The sequence below is a fragment of the Serinus canaria genome, chromosome 1 (assembly GCF_022539315.1).
Source record: "Serinus canaria isolate serCan28SL12 chromosome 1, serCan2020, whole genome shotgun sequence".
In the NCBI taxonomy this organism is placed as follows: domain Eukaryota; kingdom Metazoa; phylum Chordata; class Aves; order Passeriformes; family Fringillidae; genus Serinus; species Serinus canaria.
In genome coordinates, this window is record NC_066313.1 from 110,822,983 (window position 1) to 110,839,178 (window position 16,196).

General features: G+C 39.7%; 1 protein-coding gene across 1 annotated transcript in view; it reads left to right on the plus strand.

Annotated features, from left to right (window-relative positions):
• The window catches only part of DSCAM (DS cell adhesion molecule), a 386,044-nt gene that overhangs the window by 177,050 nt on the left and 192,798 nt on the right, over positions 1-16,196 (plus strand). The gene's annotated exons all lie outside the window — the stretch shown is intronic.

Below are 16,196 nucleotides of genomic sequence, written 5' to 3' on the forward strand. Positions count from 1 at the left end.
GAATGTCCTGCCCTTTTTTTTTTTTTCTCTCTAAAGAACCCTTTAAATGTTTTGTCCTTTTCTGCTTGGAATTAACTGGAGAGTTCCTGTATCCACTTTGTAGTTTCTGCATGAACTGTGATGTTTTTTGTGGATACCCTGTTCCTTGAATTTTCCATCTTCTGCCTATGCTCAATCAGTTCTGTTTGCACTTTCTGATAGGACATGAAGATATGAACTGACCTGATAATTTAAAGGCCTTTCCCTTGTCTTTCAGGCAGTTTTTATTTATCTTTATCTGCTCCTTTTTCAACAACTGAAGGTCTTTGTTTCCTTACACCACCATTTTAAAACTTTCATCTCTTGAATCATTTCTGCAGCTCTTTCTTCAACCTGCCAAATTCTCTATAGAAGTTCACTCAAGTGTCATTTAATTTTTTCATATTGATTTCATTTTATTGGTTTATTTGGTGGAAAATGTTTCCATAAACAGAGCAAAGAGAGCTGCACAGTTATGGAATCCTCAGATCTGCTTTTCTGAACTAAACTGTGAATTGTTTGCCACCTCTCTCTTGCAGGGTTTGGTTCTTCCCCCAGCTTCTTGTGTGTGAATGATTTTTCCTGCAGTTAACTTTAATTCATATATTATACATCTCATCCATAATTTATCATAAAGAGGGACCTTCTATTATTTATCACCTCCATGATGGGGACATGCATGTGCACACATGCATATATAGGATATTTTCCTACATAAAAATTAAGATTAATGTATAAATATTTAACAGAGGAAATATTGCTCCATAAAGTGTTGGAAAATACTTTTTCAGCAACCCTAATATGTACCACAGGGTACAATCTGATAAAAAACAGGTGATGCCTCTCCACAGAGTATTAGTTGTTTTGAAAGGAAAAAATTAAGGTAATTTGAAATTTTAGAATCTTATTAATATTCTGCTTCCAGGTATCCTGATTTCTTCTTCAAAACTTAATATCTTTTAAGAGCCAGTGTTGACCTTAAACATAAGTCATATTTTATAGAGACAACTTTCTTCTTCTAATTAAGCACTGGAGACTCTCTCAGTTCTGTAGAGCATGAGCTGGGATTAGAACACAGTGCAATGATCAGGACTCCCTGAACAATCAGACTCTTTCATTTAAGTGCTGGCTGTTGCTCAGAAGATGAGTTATCAAACAAACTTTGAAATATTCACTCCTTGCTCAGTCAGTCTTTCCATACAGAGTAAAACCCCAGGAGAATTTTGTCTGAATGAGGGGAGAGAGAAGTTTGCCTCTCACAGAAAATAATTTTATCAATCCCAGAGAGATTCTCAGTTTCCCAAGGTGCAGTTTACCACTGTAACCACAGTTCACTGCAGCAAATAGTTCAAAACCCCAAACCAGCATTTAACTACACATCTGCAGACCTTGGGCAGCTTAAAATGGTGACCTTTCCTCCTCCCATTCAAAGAACTTTAGCAACCAGAAATTATTGGACACCCACTTCTTTTGTCACCCAGTTGTGGTGAATGAGTTCAGCAAAGATTTATTGTGCCACTTATACTTGAGGGTGGCTAAGAAAGCAGCATCTGAGTTGAAGACAATGCTGAAGTTGTGCATGTTACTATTATGTCCTTATTAAAAATTATTTTATATTTTTATTATTTTATAATTAATCTTTATTCTATGATTATTTTATAATTAATAATAACCATTCATTTAATAATGAATGCAGATTATGCTTGAGATGGTGTTTATCATATAACTTGGCTCTGAATGTTCAGGTGTCTGCAGTTTCTAAGTGGGAAATTGGTCTGTGAAAAGTTAGCTAGAAATGTCTCAGAAATGAAGTGAGAAAAGTGTTGTGGTTTGGATTTTTTGGGGGGGGTTGGTTTGTTGCTTTGTTTTTTTGTTTTCTTTTTTTCCAGGGGGTGGTGGCTGAGTTTTTGGGGTCTTTTAGAGCATTTTTTGGTTTGGTTTGGGTTTTTTTATTTTGTTTATTTTGTATGTTTGGGTTTTGTTTTTTTTTTTTTGTGGTAGGAAGAAGTTAATTATTCAATAGCTGTTACCTTTGCTGATGCCACTTTCTTTTGCCACCCTTGTTTTTTATTTTTTTGATGGCTGCATCTACGTAACAGAAATTAAAATCACTTTTTATAGAGACTAGTCAGGCTTGGAACACAGAGCCCTATTCACCCACGTGAGATCAGGGCTCTCCTTCCCCACCTTCCATCTCATGGAGGGCACAGCCTGCAGAGGAAGAGACAACCAGGAAATAAGGAAGAATAGCAGAGTTTCAGTTTTAATACCTCATTTTGAAAGATTAGGTGAAAGCAAGTCGATGTAACAGGTTGGTCACACAATCAAATCACATCCAAGCATTCCCAATTAATTATTCAAGCCTTTCTTTGTGCCCTTGTCAGTTTGAACAGAAGAGCTGTCAGCTGTTGAGTCTCTATTGAAGACCAGCCTTAGATCGTTATTATTGAGCTGCCCCTGACCAGGCTCCGGGGCCAGAGCTCCTGTCAGAAAGAAAAAGAAATGAAACATGGAATATTGACTTTTGGATCTTTGGGATATTGCCTATTTATTTATTTATTTCCCCCCTCTCTTCCCTGGTCTTTGCTCTGCCGTGTGCTCTGCTTTGTAGGATGTTCCCTTTGCTCCACAAAGAACTAGAAAAAGTCCAGGAGGCTCAATTTAGAGGGGCTGCATGTATGTTCCACCTTTTTAATGGAAAGGCTCCAGGGAGGGAGATAGTGTGTCCCAGGCCTGGACATGGTGTAGAATGCAAATCCTCAGGTCACTGATACAGGCTCTTGGGGCTCTGCCTAAGAGGATTGGAGTGAAGAAAAAAATTGGCTTTCTCCCAGGAGATAAAGACTGTGAACTATGAAAGCAATAATGTTGACCCAAATAACAGTTGCTCGAGAGATTGAACCAATGCAGAATTTGCTTAGAATAAATGCCATAAAGCTGTCAGATTTTGCCACGTTAATTTTCTTTTTTTTTTTTTAAGATTCATTTATGGCTGTTCACATCCCTAAGCCATGGACTGCATGAAAGAGTGTACCCAGATTAAAGCTGAGTATCAGGAAAAGAGAAGAAAAGTAGTTTTAGTTCAGAGCTTTTTCTTCATTACTTTTCTGCTGCCTAGTTTTGAAAAATAGGGATAATTATTTTTAAATGTTCTTATCTAAGTGACACCAGCATTTTTTGGATGCTCATGTAAAATGTCAAAACTGCTGTGTTTTCTCAGGAGAAAGTAGTACATTGAAGCAAACTGGGTGAATATCCTTACTTTAGATGAATTTGTGCAAAAAAGGAGTACTTACAGACCTTATGCATTGGAAGCACCACTTGCAGAGAGTAACATCTCCTTTTTAGGGAGCTGACAAGCACAAATAAGGAGAACAGACCTCTGGTACATAATTTAAAATCCCTTTGAGCCCATGACCCCATGCTTAAACAAGAGACACAGGTTTTGCTTCACAGGTTTCATAGTGATCCTCTCCTTTAAGGTGTATTTTATGTCCTTGTGGTAATCATAGACTGGTTGGGGATGGAAGGGATCTGAAAGATCATCTCAGTCTACCCCCTGCCCTGGGGAGGGTCACCTTCCACTGTCCCAGGGTGCTCCAAGCCCTGTCCAACCTGGCCCTGGACACTTCCAGGGATGGGGCAACCACTGCTTCTCTGGGCATCCTGTGCCAGGGCCTCACCACCCTCACAGGGAACAATTTCTTCCTTATATCAAACCTGAATTTCCCCTCTTTCACTTTGAGCCCATTTCCCTTGTCCTGTCACTCCAGTTCCTGATGAATTGTTCCTCTCCAGATTTCTTGTAGCCCCTTCAGACACTGGAAGCTTCTCTGCACAACCTTCTCTTCTCCAGGCCGAACATTCCCAACCTTCCCATCCTCTCTCCATAGGGAAGGTGCCCCAGACCCCTTTATCACCCTCATGGCCTCCTCTGGACTTGCTCCAACAGCTCCACATCCTTCTGATGTTGGGAAGTCCAAACTGGGCACAGCGCTCTGGGTGGGATCTCCTGAGAGCAAAGAGGAGAATCCCCTCCCTGGACCTGCTTCCCACAGAGCTTTGGATGGTCCTGGTGGTGACTCCATGCCCAGCTTTGGTCACTGTTCTCCATCTCCAGCAGTGCCAGAGGATGTGGATGTGTCTGATTCGTGTTGGAAATGCTACTCTGAAATTCTGGGGTGGCTGGAGTGTGCTGGACACGAAGGGGATTTTCTGTCAGGTCAGTCCTGCTTAGGGAACTTCATGCTGCTTGCAGCTTCTGGGATGGCAAGAAATGTTAATGGTCAATGATATGGATCTTCCCATGGAAATGTCATGAACGTGGTCAAGGCCATCTGGGCTAATGTCATGTGGTGCTGGCAAGGTCACTCTGTGACCCCACACATTCTTTATGGCCTGTGGGGATAAAGAAAGAGAGTTTGACTGCTGAGGGAAGTTCTTAGGGTCCAGGCAGTGTAGGTCTGTGTCTGCTTGGCCATATTAATTTTGTTGGTTTTATAATCTAGCGCTATGCTTCCTGAAAAAACTAAATTTTAGAAGTGGAAAAAATGATTTGTGTGACTTTCAGCCTAAAGTCCCATATGTAGAATGTGAGTTTGCAGTGGGATTTTTGCCCTAAAACCCCTCTATTTCCTTAACATTCATCATTTAAAAGACAGAACAGAACACATAATAGACTCTAGCTGCCTAACAAATGCTGAAATGCAACCCTAAAATAAATGTGTTAACAAAATAGATGCTTTAAATCATTTTAGAGCTAATTGCATCTGTAAGTACAGGAAAAGTGACAAAATGTTTAACACAGCTTGCCTGAAACATTCATCTGGCCAAAGGCAGATTTTAAGGTATTTTAAAACTAATTTATTCTGAGGTCTTCAGAATAAACACTGGTGCAAGCAAAACATGTCCAGCCCACTGGTCAACACTCTGACAGTGGAAAGAGAACAATAATAATAATAATATTTAACTCATTCAGAGAGATTTACACAGTCAAACTGTGCCCTTGATGTGCACCTCCATGAAGGATTGAATCCAATCTGGCAGGTTTTCAGGCACAGGATGTGAATCAAGGGCTAAGAAAAGATGTTTGGGTGCTCAAAACCCAGAACTGGGATTCCCAAATCTGCCACAAACTCACAAGATAAAGTTAGACAAATCAATTTCTTCACTGTGCCTCAATTTCCAAATCAAATAGAAACTGGCAAATGATAAAAATTATCTTAGGAATGTATTTGGGCATATTTGCATAATAATCTTGATATTTGGACAGGGTTCCAAGTCATGATTCTGAACTGTTCAGAGAAGGAAATAAAAACCTTAAAATACATTTATTTGAAAGGACTGATGCTTGTTGGGCTTATAATGATATTTTCTTTGTGCTTCCAGTCTAAAGAAAGTAATAGCACAGAATCACAGTAATCTTTATGAGATGGTAGGGAATTACACATCCCTCCTAGTTTTACCTCTCATAGATCTCTGAAATGAAGTTGGATTGAAATATCCCATAATCATGAGTTGATGCTCAGCATAAATCACACTGTGAATTTACTCCTTGCTGAAAAGTAATATTTATTGAACCCTTTTCATTGTTATAAAGTTAGTTTGACAAAGATGGCAGCAAACAGAAAATAGTGTGAAAACCACATCTATTCACACTGCTATAACATGCTTCTTGTTCAAAGTGCTTCTGTTTATTGAGAAGTTGCAAGAATTATAAAACTTTGTAACCTATAAAAAACGAGGTCTGCTAAATCCCCATATGCTGATGGAATTCAGTCTGCAAACAGATTCTCAGGAATTGCTTGCAGTTATTTCCATTTTAATTCAGTGTGGGTTGGTTTTTTCCTCCAGCAATGTTGGTAATACATGTGACTTATGTAATACTTAAAAGCTGTTTTTCTAATATTCCTTTATGGAATAATTCCATTGGATAAGGGATGGCAGGAGTTTTGTTTATTTTAAGGTATAGAAAAGTCTTTGCATACTTCTCTTACTATTGTTATTTTTTTTGTTTAAAACTCTTCTTCATCAGTTGTTCTGAAGCAACACCAAGTACAAAGAGTTTTGTATGTTTCCATAATCAGGGAAATGTGTATTCAGTCATAAAATATGGGAATAGCTCATCAGGAGAAAATTTTAAAAAAATTGTATGTGTGTGAGTGGTAATGAGAGCTGAATAGTTAAATACACAAAATGCACAACATGGAGCTCAGTGCCTGTGTGAAGGGTAAAGAAGCGACAGAAGTAGGGTCCCATCTTCTAACATAGCTAGTTATGTTGAAAATCAAAATTAGTTTGTATGAGAGATAGAAAAGTAGAGGAAAATTATTATAGTGAGGGGAAATGTAAAAAATACTTAATTTTTATAGAGCTGCTGAAAAGCAGCACTACAGACTTAACACTGCTGTATTGTTCAAACAGATAGAAATGTACATCATTAGCAGCTTTCTTCCTTCATTTTAGAAATTATTCACTGAACATTGACTTCTTTTCCCAGTAGATTGGCCAAGAGTCTCCAGGAAAAATTATTTATTTTATCTCTAATTCCTAGTGGAGCTGCTTCCTCCAGCAGTGAATATTCTGAATATTTTTAACCAAACATAGGCTTACTTTTTCCATTTGAGAGAGGAAGATATTAATTCCTTCCCATGCCATTGCCATAAAACCAAATTAACCTGTTCCACTTTCCCTCATTTTGCACTCTCAAAATAAAAACACTACACTAGAATGTACCACATGAGGCTTGGTCTCTGCTGCTGCACATGCTTTAAATAAAAATTCTGACTGCTCAGGACTCTTGGGAAGCTTTGAATAGATCTTTTCATGGGAGGGAATGGGTGCTATGATACATTTCTCATAAAACTGTTCCTTCAGGTTGAGATGCTCCATTACCTTCACAGTTACCTGCAGAATAAATGTGGTTAAACATGTGGGGCCAGAGAGCTGCAGCTGCTGTAATTACTGTGGGATAATATTGGCTGTCTGCACTCAGTAGAAATAATTCTGTATCTGCAGGGCTGTGCCTTATTCTGATCATATTGTCCATAACAGTTTATATTCTGGAAATACAATCACTTCAAAGCTCCAAAAGTATTAAGGTGCATGTTTGATGGTGGTGACAGAAAGCAGCTGCTGTTCAGGCCAGAGGAGATGGAGGTTTTCTCTTTAATTAATGAGTTTGTGTTTAAATTTACATGCAGATAGGAGGGGAGATGGGTTATGGTCCTTGATGATATAAAGAGCAGAGGAAAAGTTTATTTGTGCTAAGCCACTGGTCAGCTCCAGGCTATTTATTTATGTGAGATGCACCAGTAAAAGCCTGAGGAAAAAGACTTAAATCCTCCAGACAGCTCCATATATCATGGGCAAAGTTGAATCCTCTTTAATCAGAGCCCCTAAAACTAGCTGGTGATTTAAAATTATCTGCTTGCTTGCCAGCTGAAATGAGGAAAGCAGCTTCTACAGCAATGTATGCAAGCACTCAAATAATCTAAAGCTCAGGCATTAAAGATTATGGCAGTTTTATTCAATATCCTGGAGGATGACAGTTAACAACAGCTGTAGCTGCTCATGCCTAATAAATTCATCAAAGATTAAGAGGGGGAACAATTAAATAAAAACATTGTGTGATCAGTCAGGTCTATACTATTAAATCATAAAAGAGTAGCCATCAACAAAACCCAGTCTGTGTACACAAAAGCACAGCTCCTGCATCTATTTATGCCTTATTTGAAAAAAAACAAACCCCAAAAAACAACACAAAATCAAAACAAACAAACAGGTTTATTCCTCCTTTATAAAACTTGAAGATTGCTTATAGGCAACATAAGTAGAATTGGTGTGGACAGTTGGCATGAAATACATTTTTGCAGTCTCAGAAACACACACAGGGCAAAAAAGTATGTTTTGATTTGGGTCATTTACAGTCTCTTTTTTAAAAGGGCCAAACTCATTCAGAAAATCACAGCATTGCACATGTAAGAGCATAATTTCTTTCCTTATACTGAGATTATAGAAGCACAAATAAACTCAGGTTGCTGTTGGGTACAGAAGCACAAATAAACTCAGGGTACTGTTGGATTTAGAGCAGATTAAAACCAGGAATGCAGCTGCCTCCAGCATTCAGGACCTACCTGATTTTGGAACACTGGGCTCAATGAGAAACCAACAGGGAACCACAACTCTTGTCCCTTGTTTAATCTGAAATTGACTCAGCAGATAATCTCAGCTCAATTTACAAATCCAAAACTGTAACTTTATTTTGTTCAGTCCCCTGGTGCCCGTGCCATGGCAAGGAACGGGGAAAGGAACGCTGTCCAGGAACGCGGCAAGGACACGGCCGGCAATCCAGGCACGGGAATGCACGGGCCCGGCACGGCCAGGACCGGCCGTCCCGGCAATTGACAGGCACGGCCCGGCCAGGCACGTCCCGGCACGGCACGTCCCTTCACCGTCCCTTCCCTGCCGTGCCCTTCCCTGTCCTTCGCCTGTCACTTCCTGCTTTCTCTTTTTCTTTTCTGTTCTTTCTTCTTTCTTTCTTTCTTCTTTCTTTCTTTCTTTCTTTCTTTCTTTCTTCTTTCTTTCTTTCTTTCTTTCTTTCTTCTTTCTTTCTTTCTTTCTTCTTTCTTCTTTCTTTCTTTCTTTCTTTCTTTCTTCTTTCTTCTTTCTTTCTTTCTTTTTCATCTTTCCAATTGTATCCACCCTATGATTCTATAAGGAAGAAACTGGCAGGTTTGTTGTCTCAGGTAATAATTCATATAAAACATCAAGGAAAATCTGGAGAAATACTGGAGAGCTGTGGCAATATCCCCATTAATGAAACAGAGAGACATTTTGGAATGGAGCAAACACCACAGCATCTAAATTTGTCTAGATCTATTTTATTTGAAAATATGCAGAAGGACATTGCTGGTCCATGATAATCCTTAGCGAAAGAGGTGCCAAAATAAAAGCAATTTTTTGTTTGTTTTTACTCTTTTCCTCTCTAATCTTTGAAGAATCAAGTGGAAAATAATCCATGACTTTGGTGGCATTTTAGAGCCATGGAGAGGGTGGCTGTGCTGGGCCCCCACACTTTGAGCAGCTCTGAATTCCACTGACTGAGAGGCAGAGGGACTGATAAGGAAAAGATTTATTTACAATAAACCCTGATTCACCCTGACCTGCCACCAAAGCAGGTGCTTCTATCCCTAACTGAGGCACAGGAGGTGAGGGAGGGTAAAGAAGGATGATGTTAGAAATAATGTCTTAGTTTTGAGCTGTCAGTTCTGCACACATTTTGCCAAGCTATGAATCCATCTCTGTTAGAGCTGGAACCACACCAGGTCATAGGACTGGAAATATTTATGAATGTCCTCAGCTCCATGCACAGAGATAATCTCAATTATTCTTTATTGAAGTCTAAACAGATTATGGGTCTAAATAAAACAGAAAACATCTCATGTAAGGCTGCTGGCTTGTTTTATAAATTCTCAAATTTAATTCTGGGGGTTGGAAAAAGCCCATAACAAACAACAAAACAGAAAGGAAAGGGAAGGGAAAACCAACTGCTTTGGAACTGAAGAAAACTTCAGAGCTGCAAGCTTGGCTTTATGATAAGACACACTTCTGTGAGTTTTGAGGAGCCTGGGATTATAGACTAAATCTATCACAGCAGCCTCCCTCACCTTGGACTTCCTATGGATTTTATGGCTTTTTCTTTCTTTGTGTCAGGAAAAAATAGGAATATCAAACACCTTAATTCCTCATGAGCAACATCATATATGGTGGCACTTCAGAAGCTTTGTCACTAATTTTTTCTGCCAGGAAAAGAGTCATGATGGCCTCTCAAGGTATCATGAAGGCTGAGTACCTTGAGTGGGTGATACGTGGAGAAGTGAAATCCTGACCTTTCCTCCACATCTCCTTTCCTCATCTCATCTTTGGGCTGGGTACCAAAAGCCTTCCCAGGAATATGACTGCAGGGCAGAGTTTAAGCAGGTTCTAGCACACTTCCCATGTCCTGAGCAGCAGCCTGGTTTGTTTGAGGATGTTGTAGCAATGCCATGAATCTGAGTTATAGATTTCTGTCCCCTTTGGCTCTGTGGGGAGCTCCCACCCCTTCCATGCACAGGTCACACTGGAAACTTGCTTAGCAGAGGCAATTCTATCCAGGGGAGGTGACAAGTACCGCTGGCAAGAGCTGATTTGTTCTGTATTACCATTTGGCACAGGATTAGAACAGCCATCTGTTCTCTTAATTTCGATCAACCCAATTTAGGCTGCAATAACACAACGCCGTTAGATGTGTTTCCAACAAAGGAAAAATCAAATATGTTTTTTTAAATCATCTTGGGGGTAACATTGCCCCTGTTTAAAAACTACCAGCATGCTGGGGGAAAAGGGCACGATAAGAGAATAATTAACATTGTAATTTTAAAATATTCTCATTTTCATACAAGAATACGATGTGCTAATTCGACAGGAAAGTGTTCACATTTTCTTATGAATTATACATGAGAACAATCTCACATAGGAAACCTAAACAGAATTTTATTTTAATCTCTAATATTATGCAGTCTAATGGAAGACATTAAAACCTTACATAAGAGCAATTTCATAATTGTTCATGTGGCCTCTTCTCACTTAGAGAAATGAACACATGATTTGCTAACACTGCCCAACTTTAGGGAAGTCAGTAGGTTATTTAGGGCACTGGTCAGCAGACAATAAAATCAGGGGTGTGTTTCAAAAATTTTGTGGATTTTGGGGCCCTTGGTCAAGCCTAAGTATGACCCAATTTCTTCCACCTCTTCTTTGTGTTCTTTAGGACAGTGAGATCCATCTCTTTGGGGTCCCTCTCTTTATCTCCAAACCAAGTGGTTTGCTAATATCTCAGATGAAGACCTGGATTTAGAGTTTTCATTAGGGAATGAAATTTTATTAAGAAAAGATGTTGGCAGAATATGCCAGCTGGTATAACATTGGTGTAATGGCAAAAGATGGCACAGCTTGTGTTAAAGAGGTTTGATTTGAACACTGAAGTTTTCATACCAATAATTCCAGTTTTAGGACAGTCAGGGGAGAGGTCCCATCTACAGAAGGAAGGGAATCCCTAAATCAATAACTTTGAAAAGGAGTTCAGTTTTCTATGATGGGTTCAATTGCACAGAGGAAAATGGAGACATTTTGCATATGAACAGAACCAGAAATTTCAGAACTGAATTTATCTGCGTGATCCAAGCTTGAAAAGGAACTTCAAAAAGTTGTTAAGGTGTTGAGTGAAAAACTGCAGGAGTATTTCGAGATATGAATAATTCAGAGTAAATGATTTAGGAAGTTCAATCTGTGTAACTAATTAAGGAGAAAGATGGTATAAGAGGTAATTTCCTCATCTTCTGTAAGGACTTAAATGGGCAGAAGATTTCTGTGGAGGAAATCTTTAATGAAGGCACAGTAAGATCCAATAGCAGGGGCAAAGGCAGGTGGACCCAAACAATACACTCATTTCAAAAGGAAGAATAATTGGAAGAATTTATCCAGAGCTATCACATGCTCTGCACTTACAAGAAATCTTTAATCATGACTAATGTCTTTTTAAAAAAGCTAGAGTGTAACTTCCAGATATGGACTTGGGCAGGGGTTAATGGCAAAAGGATGGAAGTTGAAAATAAATTACTCTAATGGTTTTTCTAGTCCTTGGATCTATATATTTTCAGTCTCACCATGAGGCAGAGTTATGTATTGTGTTGGATGCTGGGGAAAGAGTTATGGGTTCCATTCCCTGGCTTTCCACTGACTTGTATGAATCCATGTGTCTCAGAAAATTTAAATTAAAGAATTTAATAATTAAATTTTCATAAAATCATAGAATGCTTTGGATTGGAAGGGACCTTAAAGGACATGTAATTCAAACCCCCTGCCATGGGCAGGGACACCTTTCACTAGGCCAGGTTGCTCAGAGCCCCATCCAGCCTGGCCTTGGGTTTAAATTCTATTTTCAGACATGTTTAAATACTATTTTAAATGGTAATATATTACTATGATTGCCCACACTACCAAGGCAAGAGATAGTGAGGGTTTCTGGAAGCCTTTGAAGTCTTTGAATGAGACACATATTCCAGATACTGCACCAGGTTTTCAAAGGCATCAAGCATTGAAAGCCAAAAGAGATTTCAACATCTCTGTAAATCAGATGCTGAAATTATTATAATCAAGTATTCAAGGAATTAATACAAACACTGCTGAGGATGAATAATAAATGGGAATTATGAGCTATATTTTGACAGTGTTTTTTTTTATTGTTGTGAAGGAGGCTTTTCTATCTTCTTCCTCCCTTGAAGCCTGCTAACAGCCAAACAAACAAAAAGCTTCAGTTGATTCGAAAGTATTTTTCCACTTTAGAAAAACCTTTATTTGGCATATTAAGCAGGTGAGTCAAAAAAATTAGACTTCATTAGAGCAAAGCAGGGGTGATTAAATTCAATTTGCCTGGAGAAGAAAGCCCTGCCCTGGATCAACAGGGCAGTGGGAGCTTGTCTGTCCCATCCTGGTGCTTTTCTAAACACTTTTTGAAGTACAGAAGGCAGAGCACTCAACACTTCAGCTTTGTCACAGCTGACAGCCTGTCGGGTTTAATGAAAATGCTCTCAGTTTAGAAGATGACAGAAATTACATGCATTTCCCCTTTTATTTCTCTGCCATCTCTTTCTGTCTCACATTTCTGCAGGAGAAGGAGGGGTTGGTTATTAAAAGCATTACATAAATATGCAAAATATGTTAAGAAGAAAAGAGGAAAGGGAAAATCTTTAGCCCTGCAATTATACACAATGTCTGTTGGTGGGAAATGTGGGATAACATCTGATGTGTGGCAATAACTATTTACTTTTAGCTATCTTTGAAGAGGGTGAGGGAAAAATCTCTAGATAATGCTTTAAGTGAAGGTTTTATTGTACAATTGCCTGAGTAATTTCCAACAGGAAGATGATCTAAGCAGTGTTAGATAGCTTGAGTGTGTTCATAACTTCTCCAGAAAATACAGCAAGATAACACTGAGCAATTTCTTGGCTCTGCAAAGCTTTTACATTCCTCTTTTATTAAGTGTCAGGCTTTTAATAAGTGTGTCTGCTCTCACAGAGCCAAAAGTGTAACTGCATCTGAGGAAACACTGCCAGGGCTGAGCAGGAAAGGCTTCACCTGCAAGTATCAGTCAGTGCTCTGAGATCTGGGGATAGCCCACAATTCCTTTAAATTCATCACCCAGCCACTCTACATCCTCATCCACAATCCACACCCCAGCTGTGATTCCAGAATTGTGCTCTAGAGTTTAAAGGGAAGCTCTGAATTTGATCTTTTCACTTAATTTATGTGGCAGCTTTTTTCATGCTTATCCTGAGAGACAAATTTGATTACCAACAATGCCCTGTGTAGGCCATCTCTCAAAACTGTGCAGAGCATCTGAAAATAGTGACAGCTGTGGAAGAGCACAGAGGAAGGGATTTATTTTTAAACTTTTTGTGTGATCTTCAACTTGTGCATACTAGTAGTGTCCAAAGGTGTGAAATGGGATAATGGAGAAATGGAATTATGAAGAGAAGTGGAATTATATGTATTTAGCAAAGGTGAAGATGGACCCAAGAAAGAGAAAGCTGCAGGAAGCCTTCACATGCATGAGGGACTCATTTCTGCCTCTTGCTGTTTAGGCTCCACTCACTTCACACAAATGCACAGCAGGTACAGATTTACTGGAGGGACCAAAACAATCCCAACCACCCATAAACACTTTTTTATCTGTTCCTGGGCCTGGGGTGTGGTTGCAGCCTCTCCACTGCCATCCACCCTGGCTGAGTTTGGTACCAGAGTCACATCCCAGCTGGGAAACCCTGATGTAAGCCTTGCCTGGGCTGCAGAGGATGTGTGTGCAAGGAGCAGGCAGGGCTGGGGCATGGCTGAGGGCACAGGACTGAACCCCTGTGCTGCCTGGATGCAGAGCTGCTGGATGCTCACACAGCTGGAAACAAAAGCAAGGCAGGGCTGTCTTTGTAGCATCCCCAAGCCAAGCCTTTCAATGTGATTCCCATCTCCTGGAGCTGTCATTTTGTGCTGCCCACGGAGCATAAGGGAGACAACTGTGCCTCAATTACCTGTAGTTCTTATAACACATTCCCTGGAAAAGGTGGATTTGCTTTATGAATATTTCAGGAGTGCAGAAACTGCTTGTGAACCAAAGTCTGACATCTCGTGGTTTTCAAATCAAAATTCTAAATATCCTTCTAACCCCAATTCAGGGGTAAAGGCAAACCTTGTTAAAGGGTACAGATGTTGAGTAGCACTATTTGATAAGAACTTAGAGTGGCCAAAATGGTTTTGAGTAATGTATACACTCAGACAGTGTTCTGAGTAATTAGAAATGTGAAAGGAAAAGGAAAAAACCCTCAGCATAGGGCAGAAGATTAGAGCAAGGAGTTACAGCATATCTTATTGGTTTAACTTATTGCTGCTACGTGTCTGTATCATTTCATCCAAACTTTACAACTGAAATATTAAAATGTAAGATGTAAAATAGCTTTGCTTTTTTTCATGTAAGCTTTTCAATGCCACATTTCAGACATCTGGCTGTGAAACTGAAATATTACCTATTCAGGTGATTTTACTACTGCACTCCGCAATATCTTTGTTCCCAAGTCTTTTCTATGCAAGAAATTTAAGTTTTCAGAGGCATATGAAGTGAGTATGGCTCCTGTATAAGAAAGAACCAGGTTAACCTAGCCTGTAAATCTGTAAATCCACCTGGGCTGGAGCACATTGTTGCTCATGGCTGAGGAGAGAGCACTTCCCATCCAGTTCTCCCTCCCCTTTTGCACCTTCCCTTGCTCAGCTCTTCATCAGCAAAAGAGCTCAACATCTTTTATGCCTCAATTATGATTATTTATGTTCACAGAATCCCAGGATCCCTGAGGTTGGAAAATTCCTCCCAGCCCATGGAGTGCCAGCTGTGCCCCATGGCCACCTTGTCCCCAGCCCAGAGCACTCAGTGCCACCTCCAGGGGACACCGGCAGGGATGGGCACTGCAGAGCTCCCTGGGCAGCCCCTGCCAAGGCCTGAGCCCCCTTTCCATGGGCAAATTCCTGCTGCTGGCCAAGCTGAGCCTCTCCTGGCACAGACTGAAGTTATTTCTCCTCCTCCTGTCCCTGTTCCCTGAGAGCAGAGCCTGACTCCATCTGGCTTCCCCCTCCTGTCAGGGAGATTTAGAGAGAAATAACATCACCCCTGAGCCTCCTTTTCTCCACACTAACCAACCCCACAATGTATTTAACCCTGCTGTTGTTATTCAATAATTCTGGATACTTCCAAGGATGGGAGAGATGGGCTGGTGTTGTTTTATTCAATGTTCTCTGCTTTGAGGGTCGGACCAGTGACATCAAATATTTGGGGGTTTTTTTCCAATTTCTTTTATATTATGGTTTAAAGGATATCAGCCTCTGTAATGAATCTATTTCCTTTCTGTCTTCTCTCTGTTGGATTGCTTTCCCACTGATGCATCTGTGAGCAAGCATCCTGACTACACTTAATTATTAAAAAGTCATTGTTCAAGTAGAGCTCTGAATTAAAGGAATTCTTTCTTACTGCATATTACTGGATATTAGTTCATTATGGGTTTCACCCTTGTGTATTTCTCCCCTAATTCTGGAGCCTGATATATTTTATAATACCTTGGTATAGGTACATATATTGTAAGAGCTACCAGCTACAGAGAAATTTAACAGACATGAAAAGGAAAAGATATTCACATTTACCCCAGTGTAAAAGTTTTGGAAAAGCACACACAGCTTAGATTATAGTATTTTTAAAGTGGACATATTAAGCAGGTGAGGCTTAAGTTTTCAATGCATTTTAAACAAGATATTTCAATGTATTGCATGATGGAAAGTGCATTAGAGCAAAACATGTACCATTTAGGGGGGTTTGTGTCCTTGATTTTAAAGTGGGCATGAAACAGAACAGAGACAGTTCTGTGGGTGCCAAATGATCAAAACTGTTCATGTGACCACATAAACCATGATATTTTCCACAGTCTATGGCTAATAACTTTAAAAGATCATATTTGAAGAAAACCTAACCTGTAATACTTTGATTTTGAGAGAACAGTGGTAGAAACTCTGACCTTGAACATGTCAGACTTGTTTGATTTAGAGAT